Source organism: Artemia sp. Qi Xiang Cuo, chromosome 1, assembly GCF_049724085.1.
Source record: "Artemia sp. Qi Xiang Cuo chromosome 1, ASM4972408v1, whole genome shotgun sequence".
Lineage (NCBI taxonomy): Eukaryota > Metazoa > Arthropoda > Branchiopoda > Anostraca > Artemiidae > Artemia > Artemia sp. Qi Xiang Cuo.
The window spans coordinates 56692175-56709825 of NC_142794.1; the positions used below are offsets into that span (position 1 = coordinate 56692175).

General features: G+C 35.3%; 1 pseudogene; it reads right to left on the bottom strand.

Annotated features, from left to right (window-relative positions):
- Window positions 1-11135: 11135 nt before the first annotated feature.
- Window positions 11136-15581, bottom strand: LOC148956507 (uncharacterized; annotated as a pseudogene).
- Window positions 15582-17651: the final 2070 nt, after the last annotated feature.

Consider the following 17651-nt stretch of genomic DNA (forward strand, 5'->3'; position numbering starts at 1 on the left):
CATTATATTTACTGTCTTTGAGATTTTCTTTGAAACTGCTTCAATTTTATCTCTTTGATAATTGGTTATGCTAGCTTGTATTTTTTACACATGTAAGGTCACGTTTATGGCGCTATTTAGTTTTCTCACGTTTTCCCTTAGGACATCCCTGTCCTCTTCTGTTGATAACCCAAATAGGCGAGAAGCGAGTTCTCCGACAATTGGAATTAGACTCGTAGATCTGCAGTATTTGCTTTTTCGAAAAAAAAACACTTCGAAGATTCTCGTGGTACTTAGTTTTAATTTTTGTATTTCAGTATTGAACAATTCGAATAAGGCTTGTAGTCTTTGCCTATACAATATTAAAAAGGATTGGTGAATTGATACTATCAGGGCGTTTTTCTCATTTAGGTCAAGTAATGGTTCGACATTGTCCTTAATTGGCTCGTCGGCCACGGGTTGTCTGGCAGAAACATATTTGCCGTCTACTGTCCAACATTTCTTTGGTACGTGTGCTTCTTTTTCCTTACTTTCAGAAATTTTCTTTTTGTTATTAACACTGTACCCTTGAACTGCTATGATTTGAGTTTCCGTATGCATAATTGGGATCTTCGCTCTTTGTTTTATAAGTACTTTGCCAAAAGAATAGGTGTATGTAAATGTGGCTCCTGTGGTCCATGTCCATCTTGTAAATGACGTTGGTTTCCGATAAGTTATGGTAATTGACTTTCTTGATGATTTTCAATTAATTTTGTTTAGATGCGGGATTGTATTTTTTGTGATTTTCGATATTGAAGACGGTATTTCTTCGGCTAGTGTCTCAGATATAGGTGTGGTTACCGTGGTATCTTTCCTGCTTTCTACTGTGGAATTTGTATATTTGTAATCTAGTTGATGGGTCGAGTATTTTTTTTTGATTTGTCTAACATTTCCAGGTTAGTAACTTGCATCCTTCAGGGTTTGGTGATATCTCCCTTTTTCAGATTAGGTGATGTCTTTTTAGTAACGGTGTTTGTGGCATGGTCTTGCCATAGTTGTTTAAGGTATGTCCATATGCTTGGTAATTCATTCAACATGGCAGAGTTTTAATCATAGAGTTTGCTTTTCCTGGAAGTAGGTTCGCTAGGGTTCTCAGTGAATTTCATTGTAGTAAGTTCACCTAGGGAATTTTCTATTTTACTTAATGTTCTTCTTCTTCGGCTTTCTCTGTTGTTGGTTAATAGAGCCATATCAGTTTCTGCCATTTTCCCGTCAAAGTCATCTATTAAGAATTTCCATTTTAGTTTAGGAATAATGGGGGGTGGATCTCCTTTTTTCTCCTTATCATGCATTTCTTTAGTCGATTGTAAGCTCTTATCTGATTTTAAGAATTGAAATAAAGAGTCCTAGAGTTACTTAGTATTTTTCTCTGATGTCATTACTTGTTGAAACAAGGGCTGAAATGGTTTGGGATCTAGCTTCGTAAATACTTTCCAGGCATTATGGCTTGCTAGCAACGAATTCTCATGTGTGAAGATTATTCCATGTTTTACAATATCTTGGGCTGCGGTGTGAACAATGTAGATTATCATGTTATTCCTTAGCCACATCTTTTTGTTAGTTCTAGAATTAATTCGTCATTAATTATTGTTGATAATTTTTTTGAATTTTATGACCGGTTTTCGAACAAGATTGTTATTACATGGGCTATTTGACTCGATCAGGGAAATCGACAAATGAAATTAAGGTCTTGTACTTGTGTTTTCGAACTAGGTCTTTAATATCTAAATTAATTAATATTTTATTCTACTTTTTATTCTTGATTGTCAATTTAAAAGAAATAGTATATATCTCGGGATTTTTGCTTGTTGAGTTATAAAGTATACTACATACTAATGCACTATTAGCCTATTCATATTATGCACTTTCAAATAAGAAATGATCAATCTAGATACACTACGCTAGATAGCATGGTGACCTTGTGGACGGTCATTATTAGGCTGTTGAAATGGGTGATTTAAACTAAAGGCATTTGCAGTTATATCAACGTTTGTTCATTGATTTTTTTACTTTTAAAATTTTTTGACGAAAGAGTATCAAATTGTTCTTGGTAACTAATATTTTGGTTGAGGTTTTTGACAGGACTATTTATACACACAACTTCTTCCACGGATATCGGCTTTTAGTTTTAATATTGGTGAATCGTTTGGTAATACCGTCCTTGAACCTGACGACGTTAATATATTGCTAAGTCGGTAGTTTTCCCATGACGATACATTTGCATCGAGAAACTTTATTTCGAATACTACGTTACTTTCATCATTTTTGTCCGTGTTCAAGTGCATTAAATATACTAACAACCGGTTTGGGAGGTGCAGGCCTTCCAACGTAACGGTTATATAATGTTTTCGCATATTCTGTCGAATTACCTTGCGGCACAATTCGGTTAGGGAAAACGGTTTTTTTATTATTCTTACAATGGAAAAACTTAAGTTTATATGTGATTGACAACAACACATTTGCTCGCACACAATTAAGTCAAAGCCGGAAAACACTTTGGTTCCGAAATTTTCGTCTCCTTGCAAGAAATTTATAGTTATTTTCTTCACATCTTTATAGTCCCGTGGTGTGACTTGAAAAATAGTGGATTTTGTTATAGGGTTTATTGGGTTTATATACGTGAGATTTACACAATTGTCATAGAGGGTTTTAAGGAAGTTTTCTCCCTTTAGAAGATGTCCTCGGTCTATTAGAATGGAGAGAAATCTAAGGGGCCAAATCGTGGTGACGCCATTATCGTCTTGATCATGCAAAAGGTTCTTCGTGATAAAATCAGATATTAGGGTATACTTTGTCATAGAGACTTTTCGTATTACAATTTTGAAAGCTAAGTTGGCACTTAGCCTTGTATACTCAAGTTTTCTTGTCACCACACGTGCACTAAAATTATAAACAACTAAACTTGCCCTTAATATTAGGATTATTCTGTCTTCCAAGATTTTCCTCGAAGATTTTAAAAGAAAATGTAGCGTGGGACAGTCAAGATGTTCTAATATTTTGATTAGGACCCTTTCTCTTAAGGTTCCCATGAGGTTTCAATTGCTGGGTCACGATTACTTAGTTGTAGGTTGCTTGGAAATCTTACCATGTTTATCTTTCTTTTACATTGTTATTTTCTTTTGGTTGTAAGTTAGCATTAGTAACATACCAATTAAATCTTCTCTTTTGATGTCGTACTAGACTGTTGGTTGACGGTTACTTGCGTACCGGTATCTGCAAATGTGCTATTTTAATATTTGTTGATGATATCATTTATTGCATTCAAAGGGACTCTTTTTTGTTAATTTATCAAGGGTGAAAGGGGAAAAATTAGAATTTTCTGTTATTTTCTTTTTCTTGTTCTTTTTACTCTTATGGGCGTCTCTTTTTCTTTGGTTCACCTTCTTACGTTTCACGAATAAATTACTTTTTTGGGCTTTGTACTATTCAGACTCCGAGTCAAATAAGAATTGTTTATAGTGCCTGATCTCTAGTAACGGATGGTGCACACCGTCATACTTTAAGCATCCCGGGTTCTTTCAAGCTCATAGCAAATAATGGGGGCACGGCATTTTTCCAAGAGTAAAAGGTCTGTTTGGGTAATACACTTACAGAAAAAGTATTTTATATTCAAATTTCTCTGTAGTCTTTCTATGGTTAATTGCTAACAACCAAGTTGTTTCGTGCTTCTTTTTCTGTATCTAGTTGTTACTTCCCCTATAGCCAGACGATATGTAGGTGAATTAGCGAGTGCCAATCCGTACCTGTAAGTATGGGGGAATAGCCTTTGAGATTGTAAGTGAGATCCCAACTCTCTGCGAGTGTCTTCTCGTCTACAACCAACATAGCCATATATATTACATTTTCCTTTGCGTTTACTATTGTGATGAACTCTGTGTCGATAATCGCCCTTCGAACAGGTTTCAGTTCTGTAGCAGAGGGGATGTTCGGTTCTGTTGTCATGATCTGAAACAATTACGTAATAGCTATACACATTTAATTTAATAACAGTTATGTTAAGTTACGGTAGTTTATGGGGTAGGCAATTGACTAAGGATTCTTATAACTTATTACCAAATCGGCCATTTTACTTCTGTCACATTTAATCTTGCTAATATGCCTGCATTTCTTCTCCTGTACAAGTTGTCCTTCGTAAAGGAATTGTTGTCCTAGAAATAGACCCAAAGAATAATAAGAAATTTTTGTCGATTCCTCGGACACAACTTCCTCACGACTGAGGCTTCTTTGCCCATCCCTTTTGCAGATTCCTTTCGAACGGTTACTTTTGTTAAAGTAATTTTCCTAGTGGTTGAAGCATTGTAAAGGGGGGGGGGGGTATGTGCATTTATTACTGTTTGTAGAAATATAGGCTGTTTTTCATAGGAGAGTTTAGGCCAAGTGGTAACGGGAATGGGATAATAAATTACACTCTTCGTTATGTGGCCACGGCTCCTCATGATTGATGGTTCTTCTATTTAACTTCCCTTTATAGGTTCACCATATGCAGTTTTAATAACTAAACATAACTTTATTAATGGGCAAAGTTTTATGGGGGTGGTTTTCGTAGATCGTATTGTGTAACAATATAAATTGTTTCTCATAGGGTGTTATCAGGCCAATACCGATGACGAGTGAAACAAACATACAACTGGTCATCAACCATTTTCCGTAAGCTCCCCTTGGCGCCTTAGGTGTCTTACTACTTATAAAAGGGATTTTCAATTTTTCCCGGAATATTTTTCTTCGTCAATATCGCTGAGTTCATCATTACCTATGAAGAAAAAAAAAATTATTTCCTCAATATTGTTATCAGAGAAAGCCCTTGCCCTTTTATCGCTCGTGTTTGACCGAGGGTCCATTCTAACTCATTCCCTGGTGAGTGCTCGAGTTCAAATTATCCAAAAAAAACTTTTTGGTTAATCTCGTCAATGAAATGACACGATCGCAATTAGGAACGAATTGAAAGCTATAGTTTCAATAATAATCATAACTGCATTCGTTTATGCAGTATTTGGCAACAATGTACCCCAAATGAAATAGAAAGTATGCATGTCTTATCGTTACCTCGTCGTAGAATGAAGGTTAGATTGATCTTGATGAAAGGTACTAAAATACGGTAAAAATATAATATTTTAGTTATAAAGTTATTGGGCCGTGCAAAATCGCATGGTATTGAGGCTTAATCACCCTTATGTATTAATATTCAATTGAAATTCATCGGTGCAGCCATGGTTTACTTTTGTCAAGCTAGATTAAATTGTCCCCATACTAAGGGTGAACAGGAAGAAATTACAACGTTGGCCCGGTTTTCACTTTCTTCGAGCCTTCAAACAACCGCATTTGGCTTGGGATTTTAACCCTTTATATAACAAACATCTATTGTGTCAACCCATTTCGCTCCAGCGGCAGAGATAGTGCCGCGCGGCAGAAAAGGGTGCGTACATTCAAACGCAATGTTATCTAAACTTTTATGTATTATTTTACCGCATCGTTTGGTAAGTTTATATATTTGCGGAATATTCAAATGTTTAGGAATAAGCTCCGTTCCTTCCTTGGGGTCAGATTTAGTTCTTAGGACATAAGATATAGTCCCTAGAATGCTTATAATGCTTTTTATTTTCAATCTGAATAATTATCTTTAGCCTCTTTATATCTTTTCATAGTAAGTTCCATGGTTCTCACAATTTTTGTAATGATAAATAATAAAAGACGTCCTATTAAGAAATTTTTGACCGTGCACTGAGATAATGTAATCAACTCTACTATGCAAAATTTCTTGGGGGAGTTGAACATAAACGAAATGGCAATTTGACTATGAAACGGGCCATTTGGATCATCCGTAATTTGGACAAACATCGATTACTCAAACTTATGAACAGTCATGAACAGTTACCCTTTCGCACATGAAAAAGTCTGTTTCACCCTCGACGCCTTGTTCTTTACGCGAAAAAATTTTTTGTATTAAAAATAAAGTTATGAGGTCTGAGGCTTATAAATGTCGATTTAGTTTGGTTTTATTTTCAAAAAAGATTTCTACTAGGGGAATTTTTCGGACAATTTTTAAAAGGTCACCTTTTGCTCTCATTTTGTCTGCAGTATGCATAAGGGCGTAGAAGTACTCCTGTTATTGATTTCTCTCTTCTCTCTCTTCTTACTTCTAAATATTACCCAAAACATTATTTTCTTTATCAGTTTATTTTTATAGAGGCTTGTTTTTAAAATCCTTATTATACTTGAGTTTCTTTTGAAAATTTTTTACTTATTTAAACTATGATATGATACTATGTCCTTATTTTCAAGGTCGATAGATAATTGGCCTATTGTAACCATCGCAAGAATATCTATGGCCCATTTTAATCATTGTACAATAAACCATGGGTAACTTGTGAGTTATACTGTTTATTTATATCATAAACATTAAACAGATATTCTTTAATTAATTTCCGTTTCATATATATGCTGGCTGTTTCTCGGTTAGATTCAGTTTGAATTTGTGAGTGCCCCAATGAATGTTCTATATTTTAAGCTTTTAAAAAGACTATGTTGTAAAACTGTTCATTTTACGTGGATAACATACGGCTAATTATGATATTATGATTATCATTTGATGAAGTGGACTTTGGCCAAAGCATGTGACGTACTTAGCTTAAAAGGTAGGTAAAATCAATAATTATTGTAGTTTACTTTTACTTTTAGCATTTGCAAAACAGTAATATTTTCCATTTGCATTTCTTTGTTTGTTCAGGTTTCAAAGAATTATTCACTTTTCATTTCAATCCAGTAAAATGTAACTACCTTCCGGCTGCTACTCCGTTCGACGCATGTCTCTTCGCGACTAGCCAATCAGGAGAATCTGCCTCCTGGATTATGTTTTTCAAATTTCGACCTACCCGCTTTAATAAATTTCGTCTCATGCAGAATATTTAATTTTTGCAAAAATATACAGGATTTAGAAAACTAACTAATTGCTTGTTTGCGTATCTTTAGTGTTTATCACGAACATTTGAAAATTAGGCTAAAGCTACAATATTATTCTACAGTCGGGAGAGAAAAAGGGTGGATTTGCCGGAATTCCAGTTTTAAGAACTTTCACTAACAGGGGAAATTCTTCCTCTCATCTCTGATGAAATTTGCTACCTATTGTTGCAACTGATCACATCTGTCGATAAGGTGCTTGCAATTCATTTGAATTGGTTTACCTACTATTGGGCTTTTAGTATATACTTCATATGGGATTTACTTATTTATATTTCATTAATTTAGGCTATTTTCTGCTTGATAATTTTGCATTATTGTTTTTTTTGTAATCTACGGGCTATCTTTTTTCTACAGGTTTTTTATCTATTCTAATTTACATTTTTCCTTGCTGGTGAAGTTTACAGGTCAATCCTGCGGCCTAGATGCGACAATTCTCAATTTAAACTAAGCGGTGGGTTTGATTTTATTTTACTGCGTTAATTCTTTAGTGACTACTCTTCTTCAGGGCATATTTGTTTGTTTATTCAGGTTCTAAAACAGAATAATATCTGTTATTGTTAAGTTCAAAAGACATTAACCTATTTGTACTTATAATCGCTTTCTTTATATTGCCATAGCGAAGTTATGGCTGCTCAACCCAAGGGTCATTCTCATGCTATACGCTATTTAATGGCACCCTAAATATCGTGCCTACATTGCTGGACCAACTTTTATTTTTATACGTATGTCCTATGTTTCTTCTATATTTTTAGTTCAATTTTGTAAGTGCTGCAATGAATACATTCCGTCTTATTTGTGACTCCAAGTTACAATATTTTGGGAGTTCGGTAATTAACTTTATGTATTTTTGGGCTTACGGATAGCCTTTTTCACTAAACTGCCTGTTTTGCATGAGTAACATATGACTGGCTTCTAATCTGTAAGCAATAGTTATTAAAATAGTTTTATTCAAGGCGAGTGTAAAGTCTAACTCTAAAGGTTTGTGAACTAACTTTGAAATGTGCCACAAAAAAAAAAATACTTAAAAAACGAAGGGATCACTAGGTTAATATAAAAATTTTTTCTCATTGTTTCTTTTTTTTCAAGGGTAGATTTCTTTTTATTCGCTTAAGTTGGTATGCTTATTACTGGTACTTAATAGGCATTTTAGAATAGTAAAGTATTAGCTCATATTTTGTTTGTTTTTAGGATTCTATTTTTGATAATTTCCGCATTGTGGTTTATTTTTTTTTTTAGGTTTGGATCTATACTACGGGGTGTTTTTATGGGTTAAAATTTATTGCAAGTTTGACTGCTTCTACTGGTTAAGTTTAAGGGCTAAAACTTGCGGGTGGGACGGTCGTGAATGAAAATAATTGGTACTTGTTTTTTTATTTTTTTTTATTTATTAGATTTACAATGGTATGTGCCCTTTAAGTTTTTTTTTTCAATTTCTAACTAATGTGTATGGAAACCTAGGGTTCGGCCAAGCTCACCGGTTATATGTAAGGTTAATTTATATTTACTCCTCAGGTACATATTTTCGCTATAGTAGCGCTTATTTATGGTTTCTGGTAGCGCTATTTTTATCTTGATTTTTTTTTGAAAAAAAACTACCATTATTCTCCAATAGAATTAGGTGGATAGACTACTTATTGATAAAAGTATTTCTAGGATAATAACACAGTACACAGGTCAATCAATCTGCACTGTTAATGTTGCCAATTAAAAGGGAAATATCATTCAACTTTGAAGGGGAAATACGCAAATAAATTGACTAATTTGTCATTAGTTTTGTGTCTCTGGAACGCGTCGGAAAGTCACAGGCGTAAAGTAGTTTCCTTGGACTAGTATTTTACATGGGCCAATTGAACTACATACATAATTTATAACATAAAAAGGGAAAAGGTGTTATCTTAGGTAAAAAGCAAAAATAATGTTTGGCCATTTAATTTAAGTGGGGTGTTTAAAGCAATTTGTAGGAGTTTACCATTCAGCTGAATTTATTTTTATCCTAAAAAGAACATTTTTAATTCCCATTGGTATACCTTCGTTCTCTCTCGAGTTTACTGAGAGAAATGGTTATTGATTATTTAAGTAATTGAACACTGCTTGTCTTATGGTTAGTTATTATAATAATAATAATTATAATAATATATTGCGAAAATAATGGTCTACTCTTGTTAAAAAATCACATAATTTAACTAGTACTGTTTTTGGTGAAGGAACTTCTGCCAAATTTTGAGTTTAAATCGCTGTTTCGGAAAATTGGCTATAGATTTTAAATACAAAACGGATTTGATAGAATAGTAAGCCCTGTCTTTGCTGTTTTGATTGACCGAAAACTCTTTATTTATAATTTGGCTAATTACCCTTCTCTAGAAAAACTAAAAAAATACAGGAATATTTAAAGGAGATCTGACATATTTCCTGCTATTTGAGTTTGAGTAAGGGCCAACATGCATGCTGGTACGCATGGTGTACGTTGCGGTAAAGAAATACCTTTAGTGTAACAAATGTGCCTTCTACCAATATTAAGGGTATTTTTGAATTCATCGGTTTGAGCATGCATTCTCTGGGGAAAATGAATGAAAATGCATAGAAGTCGGGGTGTGTTAGCCAAACTTTTGTCATAATAATTACCACTTACCATATGTAAGCCCTTTTTATGCATTAACAACGTTTCATAGGCTCTGGCCCATTCTTTGCCAGTCACATATATTTTTAAGACTTATGAGGGGAATTAACTATTAAGACTTATGAGGGGAAGACTTATGAGGTCGTTCATCTAATATTTATTAGACAATTCACCAATAATTAACAAGGTTTATTGTTCTCATAGTTTTACTGTTTTCCGCAAGTCTTATTTGATTACCGTCACACATATTTTTTGCACAGTTCATTATACTTTACCTAAAAAAAATATTTTTTTTAACAGGTTAAATATTTAAGCGATAGATTTTACCTTGTTGGGCTCTAACAGGTAGTAGTGGTAGATATTTTCTTAGTTTTCTGAATCAGGCTGTACCGGTTGTGGTTTGAGCGTTTTTTGTGGTGAAGTAAAATCTAAGGAGCATTGGCCAGTTAGATCATTTACTTGAGTAATTGGGCATTCGGCCTTGGGAGTCGCGCTATTCCAGGTGGACCAGCCTTGTTGAGAAGATTCCGCTTGAACGTCTTTAAGTGGATACTGTACTTGATTGGGGACCGTGAAATATGGGGTTTTTGGCCCTGAAAATGGTTGTTGTACCATTTCTGGTGATCCTCCGTTATATTTGTTTCCGAGAATACTTTCCAACTGTGGGTTGAATGGTAAACTGACTTCAACTGTAAATAAGGTTTCTACCGCTTTTTCCAAGCTTGAACAAAATTCCCTCTGCTTTTGTAATTCTTTGTTGATTTCCGTTTTGTTTTCTTCCAGTTATCTTTGTAAGTTTTCCTGTCTGAGTTTAATTATTTCTTTCTGTCCCTTTAAGTGATCGTATTCATGCTGTAGGTTTAGGAGTTTGATCTGTTCTGGGACTGGTGCTTCTTGCACCGCTGCTGTTGCAGTTATAACAGTATTGGTTCGATAATCATCCCCTTTTTGGCAGATTTCTTGCATTTTATTATATAAGCCTTGTAGTTTTACGAGCTTATAAAAGTAATTATATCGGCTGATAAGCGTAGCGTCGCTTAATGATTCCATTTCACTTTGGATTTTTACAGCCTGTTCTTGACTTCCATAAACTACGTCTTGATCAGCTTGTTTATTTGTTTAGCTACAAGAATCTCATTTATGTTCTTATTTTTTTTTTCTTTAGATGCCTTGACCTTACAAAAGGATTCAAGTGTAACTTCCATCATTTTATGAGTCTTCAACCTCTCTTTTTTCATTTGTGCAGCGGCATCTATGAGCTTCGAGTGCCTCAGGAATAACTGATCCATAACCATTCCGTCAGCAAAGTGATAGCACCAGGTTTTTGAGGGGAGAAGTCGAGCGATTCTTGCTCATGGGCTTCTAATTTCAGGGGTTTCTGTCAAACCGATATTCAGGTTATCTGTAAAGGTTAATTATTAGTTTCATTTTATATTCTATTTCAATCTCTTATCCAAATAATTAGCTTTCATATATTTTGGTATGTCTATCCCATTCAAATTAGTATTAAACATTATTTTATGAATTTTTAATTATTTAGCATCTAGACGTATTTCCATTTGTCGGGTTTTTTAACTACTCTACCGGACTTCGTGGTAACTTTCTCCTCGATTTCTTGAGGTTTATTCTTTTTAGGCTTTCCCATCGATATTACATCAAACTTTTTGTACTGCTTCAATACGAATTTTTTACTTTTTAATTTAGCCTCCCTTGCATGGGCCGCAGCTGTAGTTGGTTTTAGTTTCCGTGTGTCTTTGGATTCCTCCGGTCCTGATTCATTGTCTGATCCAGTGGAGCTGGTCTCGGATGACTCATCATTAGGGCTATTGGGGGTGGTACTCGATTTTGGGGTGGCACCGGCCTATCCTTCATATATTTCTTCTCGTCTTGAGGTGGAAGGTTTATTATCCGGTTCCTCATGTTGAATTCTTGACTCGGGAGGGTAGAAATATTCTTGAGATCTTTGGGAAGAGTCAATTATCTTCGCGGGGTGCCTCCATTGTTTAAAGACCATGTCCTCAGGGGGTGAGGCATTTTCTGCACCATGGTGTCTCTCCAGGAGGACCATCCCTTGGGCTTAACTTTGGACACTGTTATATCGTGATATTGTCCTGGATTGACATCTTCAGGGGTTTCTGTAATCCAGGACAATGTGCGTTGTCTCGTTTTTATAGAAAAATTGATTATATCCATCGCTTCTCTCAAGTTTTTCTCGTTTGGGTCCTTGGGTGGAGTTTTCTTTATTTTGTTACCAGGTTTTTTTTTTGCTCTATTTAATTCATCCTGTAATGACAGGGGTCTTTCTATTGGGGTTGATGGTAATACCATATCATCTGGGAATCTTTTAGGAGGACAAGGGGTGGAAATCCTATCTGGGAAGAATTGAGTCCTTGGGGATAGCGTATAGTCTAATTCCTCCAAACTTTCTGAGGACGAGCCCTTGAGGCTCCTGGACGTTTGTATCCTAACTGGTATAAGGAATGATTTTTTGGGGACAACTAGGTTTTTTATAGCTAAGAATACATAGAAGTTTTCTTCATCACTATCATCCTCAAAATTTCTCTGTTTAAAATTGAAAGGTTTTAATTATGGTAATTTTGACTTTGAGGGCTTATTTTCCGCGTCTGACGATCGGTAGTCATGGGTTGCGACACCCATCTTTCTGAAAACTTCGCTCGTTTCAAGCGGATAACATGAGCTTTGTAATTTTTCCAGTATTGGGGCATGTCATTATAAAAGTAAAGGCATTATGATACTTTTTAATTATTCTGTACGGACTGGTATATTTATTGGATAGTTTCTTGCCTTCGGCTTTTACTTCATCTTTTAGGTACACACAATCTCCTATCTTGAATTCTATATCTCCCTTAACAATGGGTAAGTCTTTCTGCTCTTGGTTCATTTTAGATTTTTCTAATTCCTGCTTAACCATCTTATAAGTCTTTCTCATTCTATTTATGAACTCCTGTTTGTAATCCTCTGTATTATTGTAATACTGTCTCGGCTCGATAATCTCCTCTTACGGTATTTTAAAGTCGCCGCCAAATAATAAATAAAAAGGATTTTCTTGTGTTATTTCTGAATATCCGGTTGTTGAGTACGGTAAGAACTGGTCCCAATCATTCCTCTTATATCTTGTGTAAATGCTCAGGACATTCGAGAATTTGTTATGGAGATTTTCTATTTTGCCATTCACCTGTGGGTGATAGGGGGATGAAACTAACTTCTCTATGTTAAGAAAACTCATCAAATCCTTAGTTACTTTGGAAAAAAATTGCTCTCGTTATTACTTAATACTGTATTTGGTATCCCAAAATTTAAAAATAATTTCGCCAATGCCTTACTTTTCGCATACGCGCTTTGATTCTTTAATGCTTTTGCAAAAGTGAATCCTGAAAAATGGTCGATTACGCTTAACACACGTGTGTCCTCTGTTGGAATTAGATAAACCTCCGCTGGTTCCATATAAATTAAAAGAAATGATATCGAATGTGAATCTTGCTATTGGGGTTCTTCCCAATGGAGAGTGGGGATAAGTTTTGGGATTTTTTCTCAGGTTGCATGACTCGCATCTATTTATAAAGTCTTTAAGTTTAATTAAGGCTGATGGAACGAAAAAATATTGTTTTAACATCAGAAAAGTTTTCGTTATTCCCAAGTGTCCGCCTGTATCAGAATGAAAGAATTCGAATGCAGGTATTACTAAGTTTTTAGGTAATACGGGTGTTATTGTAGTTTTATTTCTGTCAGTTGCGTTTGTCATGATCCTGCAAAAGATTTTTTCGTCTAAATCGTAGTAAAAATTATCTATTTCCCTTCTGAGCGATTTGAATTTATCTGTTAGTCCATGGTCAATTACAAAATAATTTATAAGCGTCAAACACATTTCGTCTTTATTTTGGTTCTTTTTATATTTGCTAATGATAGAGGAAAATGATTTATTTCGTTTTCTTCTATTCGAATTTTGGGTTTATTCTTTTTGTGTTTTCGTTTACTGGGATTGATGGCATTTATTTCTTCATTTTCTTTATCTGAGGAGTTATTCTCGGGGAACCTACTCAATTAATCACAGAGGGCGTTTTGTTTACCCTTGAAATGTTCAAATTCGTAATCCAGGTCATGAATTTTCATTATCTATCTAGTTAGAATCCCCTCAGGGTTTTTGAAAGAGCGCAGGTACTGCAAGCTTTTATGGTCTGAACGCAGCTTAGATTTTCGACCAACTTAATAATGCCTAAATTTGTCCAAGTGATGAATTATAGATTTTAATTCTAATTGTGTTGCACAATAACTGTTTTCACCTTTTGACAAGGTCCTACTTGAGCAGCATATAACTTTCTCTTGATCCTGACCATCTATAGGAATTATTAGAGAAAGGATTGCCCCAATACCCTTGGCAGAGGCGACCGTCGTGACTACGAATTGTCCGTTTTCGAAGTCAGGTAGCGATAATATATGTTCAGAAGTGAGTGCCTTCTTGAGAAGGTCTAAGAAAGTTTGAGCTTCCTGTGACCAATCAACATTTTGGGGATTCCCTTTAGTTAATTCCGTTAGAGGTTTCGCAATTTGGGCATAATTACGTATAAATTTTCTAAAATAACTGGTCAGTCCAAGAATTCCTTGCAATTGCTTTATATTCCGAGGAGGTCTAAGATTTTTTACACATTTTATCTTGTCAGGATCTTGGAATATCTAACCTTGGGTCAATACTACTCCTAAAAATTTGAGTTTTTGTTGAAATAAATTCATTTTTTCTGGTCGATATTTCAAATTGCCTTTTCTGAATTTCTCAGAGACTTGAGCTAAGGTTGCTAAATGATATTCCGCATTTTCTCCTACGCATACTACATACTCCACAAAATGAATGATATTTTTTAAGCCTCATAATGAGTGCAACAGAGGTCTACCTGATTCACTTGAACTTGGTTTAAGTTCAAAGCGTACTCTTAAATGTTCATAAGAACCACATTCAGTTGTAGAAAATACTGTTTTATGAACGTCATTATCTGCTATCTTAACTTGGTGATACCCTTTCGTAAGACCTAGGAAAATAAAAATGTTATTTTTGTTTGAGATGGAATCAAGAACTTTCTCGATTCGGGGCAGGGGAAATTTGTCAATAACTACCTGTTTATTTAGGGCTCTGTAGTCCACTAAAAGTCTCAGGTCATTGTTTGTTTTAGAACTAATATTACGGGGGCCAAATAAGGGCTTATACGTGGGCGTATAATGTTGTTTCTTTCTAATTCATGGATTTTGTTCCTTAACCAATTTTTGTATTGGTGGGGAATACGGTAGGGCTGTTTGGCCACAGGCAACCCTTTAGTTTGGATCAGGTATTCATAGATCGGTATCAATCCAATATCTTCCTCCAAAGTGGAGAATACATCTCTAAAGCTCCACAGTATTTCACATAATTTTCTTTTTTAATTCTGCGTCTTGGATGTGGTCTAGGTAAAATTTTTCTAAGAATTTTGATCTTGTTAGTGGGTACCTGTCGTTTGGAGTATTAATGCTATGAACTAAGTTCCTTTTGGAATTTTTTCACTTATCTAGCTCGCGCTCAGAAATAACTTGTTTTTCAATCAGACATGTTCCCTTTTTTATTTTAATTGTATCATTTTCACTGGTATTTGTTAACCAAATAAAACCTTCCCCTTGTTCATAGGATATGAGCTTTTCTTCACATAACAGGTCCTCAGGGATTTCTTCTGACGGAGACGCAAACCAAATTTCAGATTTATCATTTACTGGTTCAATCATTAGTGAAATCTAAACTCTTTGCTTTGTTTTTGGAGGAATTTTTGTTTTTAGTAGGGCAAACCCGTAATATCTCTCTTCCGACTTATTTTCTGTTAAGTTAATATTGACTTTTTGTTGTGTCACCTTCCGCTAGTGGGTTTGGTCGCAAGCGGACCGCGTTGAGGTTTATTACCTCATTCCACAACTCTGCTATTTTCTTAATCTCTACTTGCCTATACTTCTGCATTTCCCCTATCTTTTCCTTTATAGACTCAATCCATTTGCCACTGGAATTTGTTCTCCTACAAGACGAGAAATGGGGTAAAAAAGACTTTATTCTTTTCACTGTTGCGTTCCCTTTCTCCACGCGTCGGAGAATAGGATCGGATGGGTATATGAGCTATCATCTTTTGTCACATCTAGGCGTATTGAGCCTTTTGCTTCCAATTTATGCCCTGTAACGCTAGTTAAACTGGTAATATAGAAATTTTTCCGTCGCTTGATATATGCTGGTAACTTATTGAACACATTTGAGATTATTATATTAACTGTCGCGCCGGAATCTACCAGTGCTTTGAAATAAATATTTGCAACACCAAAGTGATTAATTATAGGTAATGCATCATTATATTCACTTAAAGAGGGTACTACTACTGGATGGGACCTATAAAAATACTGGCCTCCAGGGTCCTGGTTAATTTTCTTGGGGACCTGATTTGTTTCCCTGTGCATTGATTTGATAAGCCGGTGTTTGAAATTGAGGATCAGTGGGAACTTCCCTAGCTAGTTGACTGATGTTTGACTGTCGTGATTGCCAAGTATTGTTACGCAGGTTGGAATTTCTTGTGCCGACAGCCCGCGGCATTTGTTCATTTCGCACTGACGGCAAATTTCCTGACGGAAAAAAATTTGTTCTATTATTTCCTGTATTCCTATTAAATCCAGTAGGATATTTTGTCCCTGCACTATTCAGGTGTGTGGTTTGCCGTGTATTTGGGTTGGGACAACAATATTTATTTTGTCTGTGTGGGGGAGGGTTTGTATACGCCAAGCCCTGTTGGTAAGGGTTGTAGGGTAATACTCAATAACTTTCTGGCCCATAAGCGTTTAAGTTTGTTCTCCCGAACAAACGGTTATTATAATTGGGGGTTGCTGGTGCATAGTTGTTTCTAGAACGGCACTCCCTGGCAATATGGCCGGGACGATTACATACATAACATATAATTGACGATGAATTTCTTGCGTAATTTGTCGTCCTGGTAGGTACGAAACGTAACGTTCTTTGGCTCGTGGGGGCTGAAGGTCTATTTCGATTTGGTTTTTGGGAATTATCTCTTGAAAAAAATGCGGGGGAACCTTTCGTGATCGTCTTGGCGTTGATTCTCCTACGTTATAAACTACTTATAACGTAGTTTTAAGTATTTATAATTTATCATATAAACTACTTGATTCTTTCCCATATTTTGCCTGTTTCGATACTCTCACGTTATGTAGATATTCCCTGACATTTTGTGTTTCATCAAAACATACGGTCCCGTGTTTTAATTTGTGTGTTGGACTAGTTTCAACGAATATCTCTTGGAACGCTTTTAGTAACATTTCTAAAGGGTTTATTGGGAGGTTATTGTCTTCGCCTTTGGTGTTCTCGATTTACTTTAGAAAGGTCAAAGCTTGCTCTTAATCTCATGAGCAGTATGCCCATTAGTGTTTTTAAGTCCGTTTTGGTTACTTCTACAAATTGGCCTAATTGAATACTATTTATCTACTTCTTAATCTCCATTGCATGGGGGAAGGGATTTGGAAATTTCAACTGATTTAGCAATAAGTTTCGCTTCAATATTTGTTCACTTGGGTCTAACGACATATTGGTAAACTTTTCAAAAAGCTTTATGACAATATAAATTCGGTTTTTTAAGTTTTTCCGACGCTTTTAAATTTGACACTTTGAAATTTTACTTAGCTTATGGGGGGAGATCCTACTTCTTATCTCCAATTTGAGATATACTTAGAATGGTCCTATTTGTGTTATCTTAAGGTTTATAGGCTTAAAACACAAGGCAATATTTCTATGTATGTGTAGTATCTCTCAGTAAATTGTATATACCCCTTTTTTATAAAATTTTTAGTCCTTGTGCTTTTCTCCGTTAAATAGAGCCGCGCCAATTCTAACGGGGGGATTGTTTATTGGAAATTAACGGGGGAATCAAGGGATGGGTTAAGTGGGCAGCAATTGTCAATGGCTGTTACTAAATGAATTCCTTTCGACTGACCCTCGATTCCACTGTTAAAGAACCTCACAACGAGGTATAGCCATAAC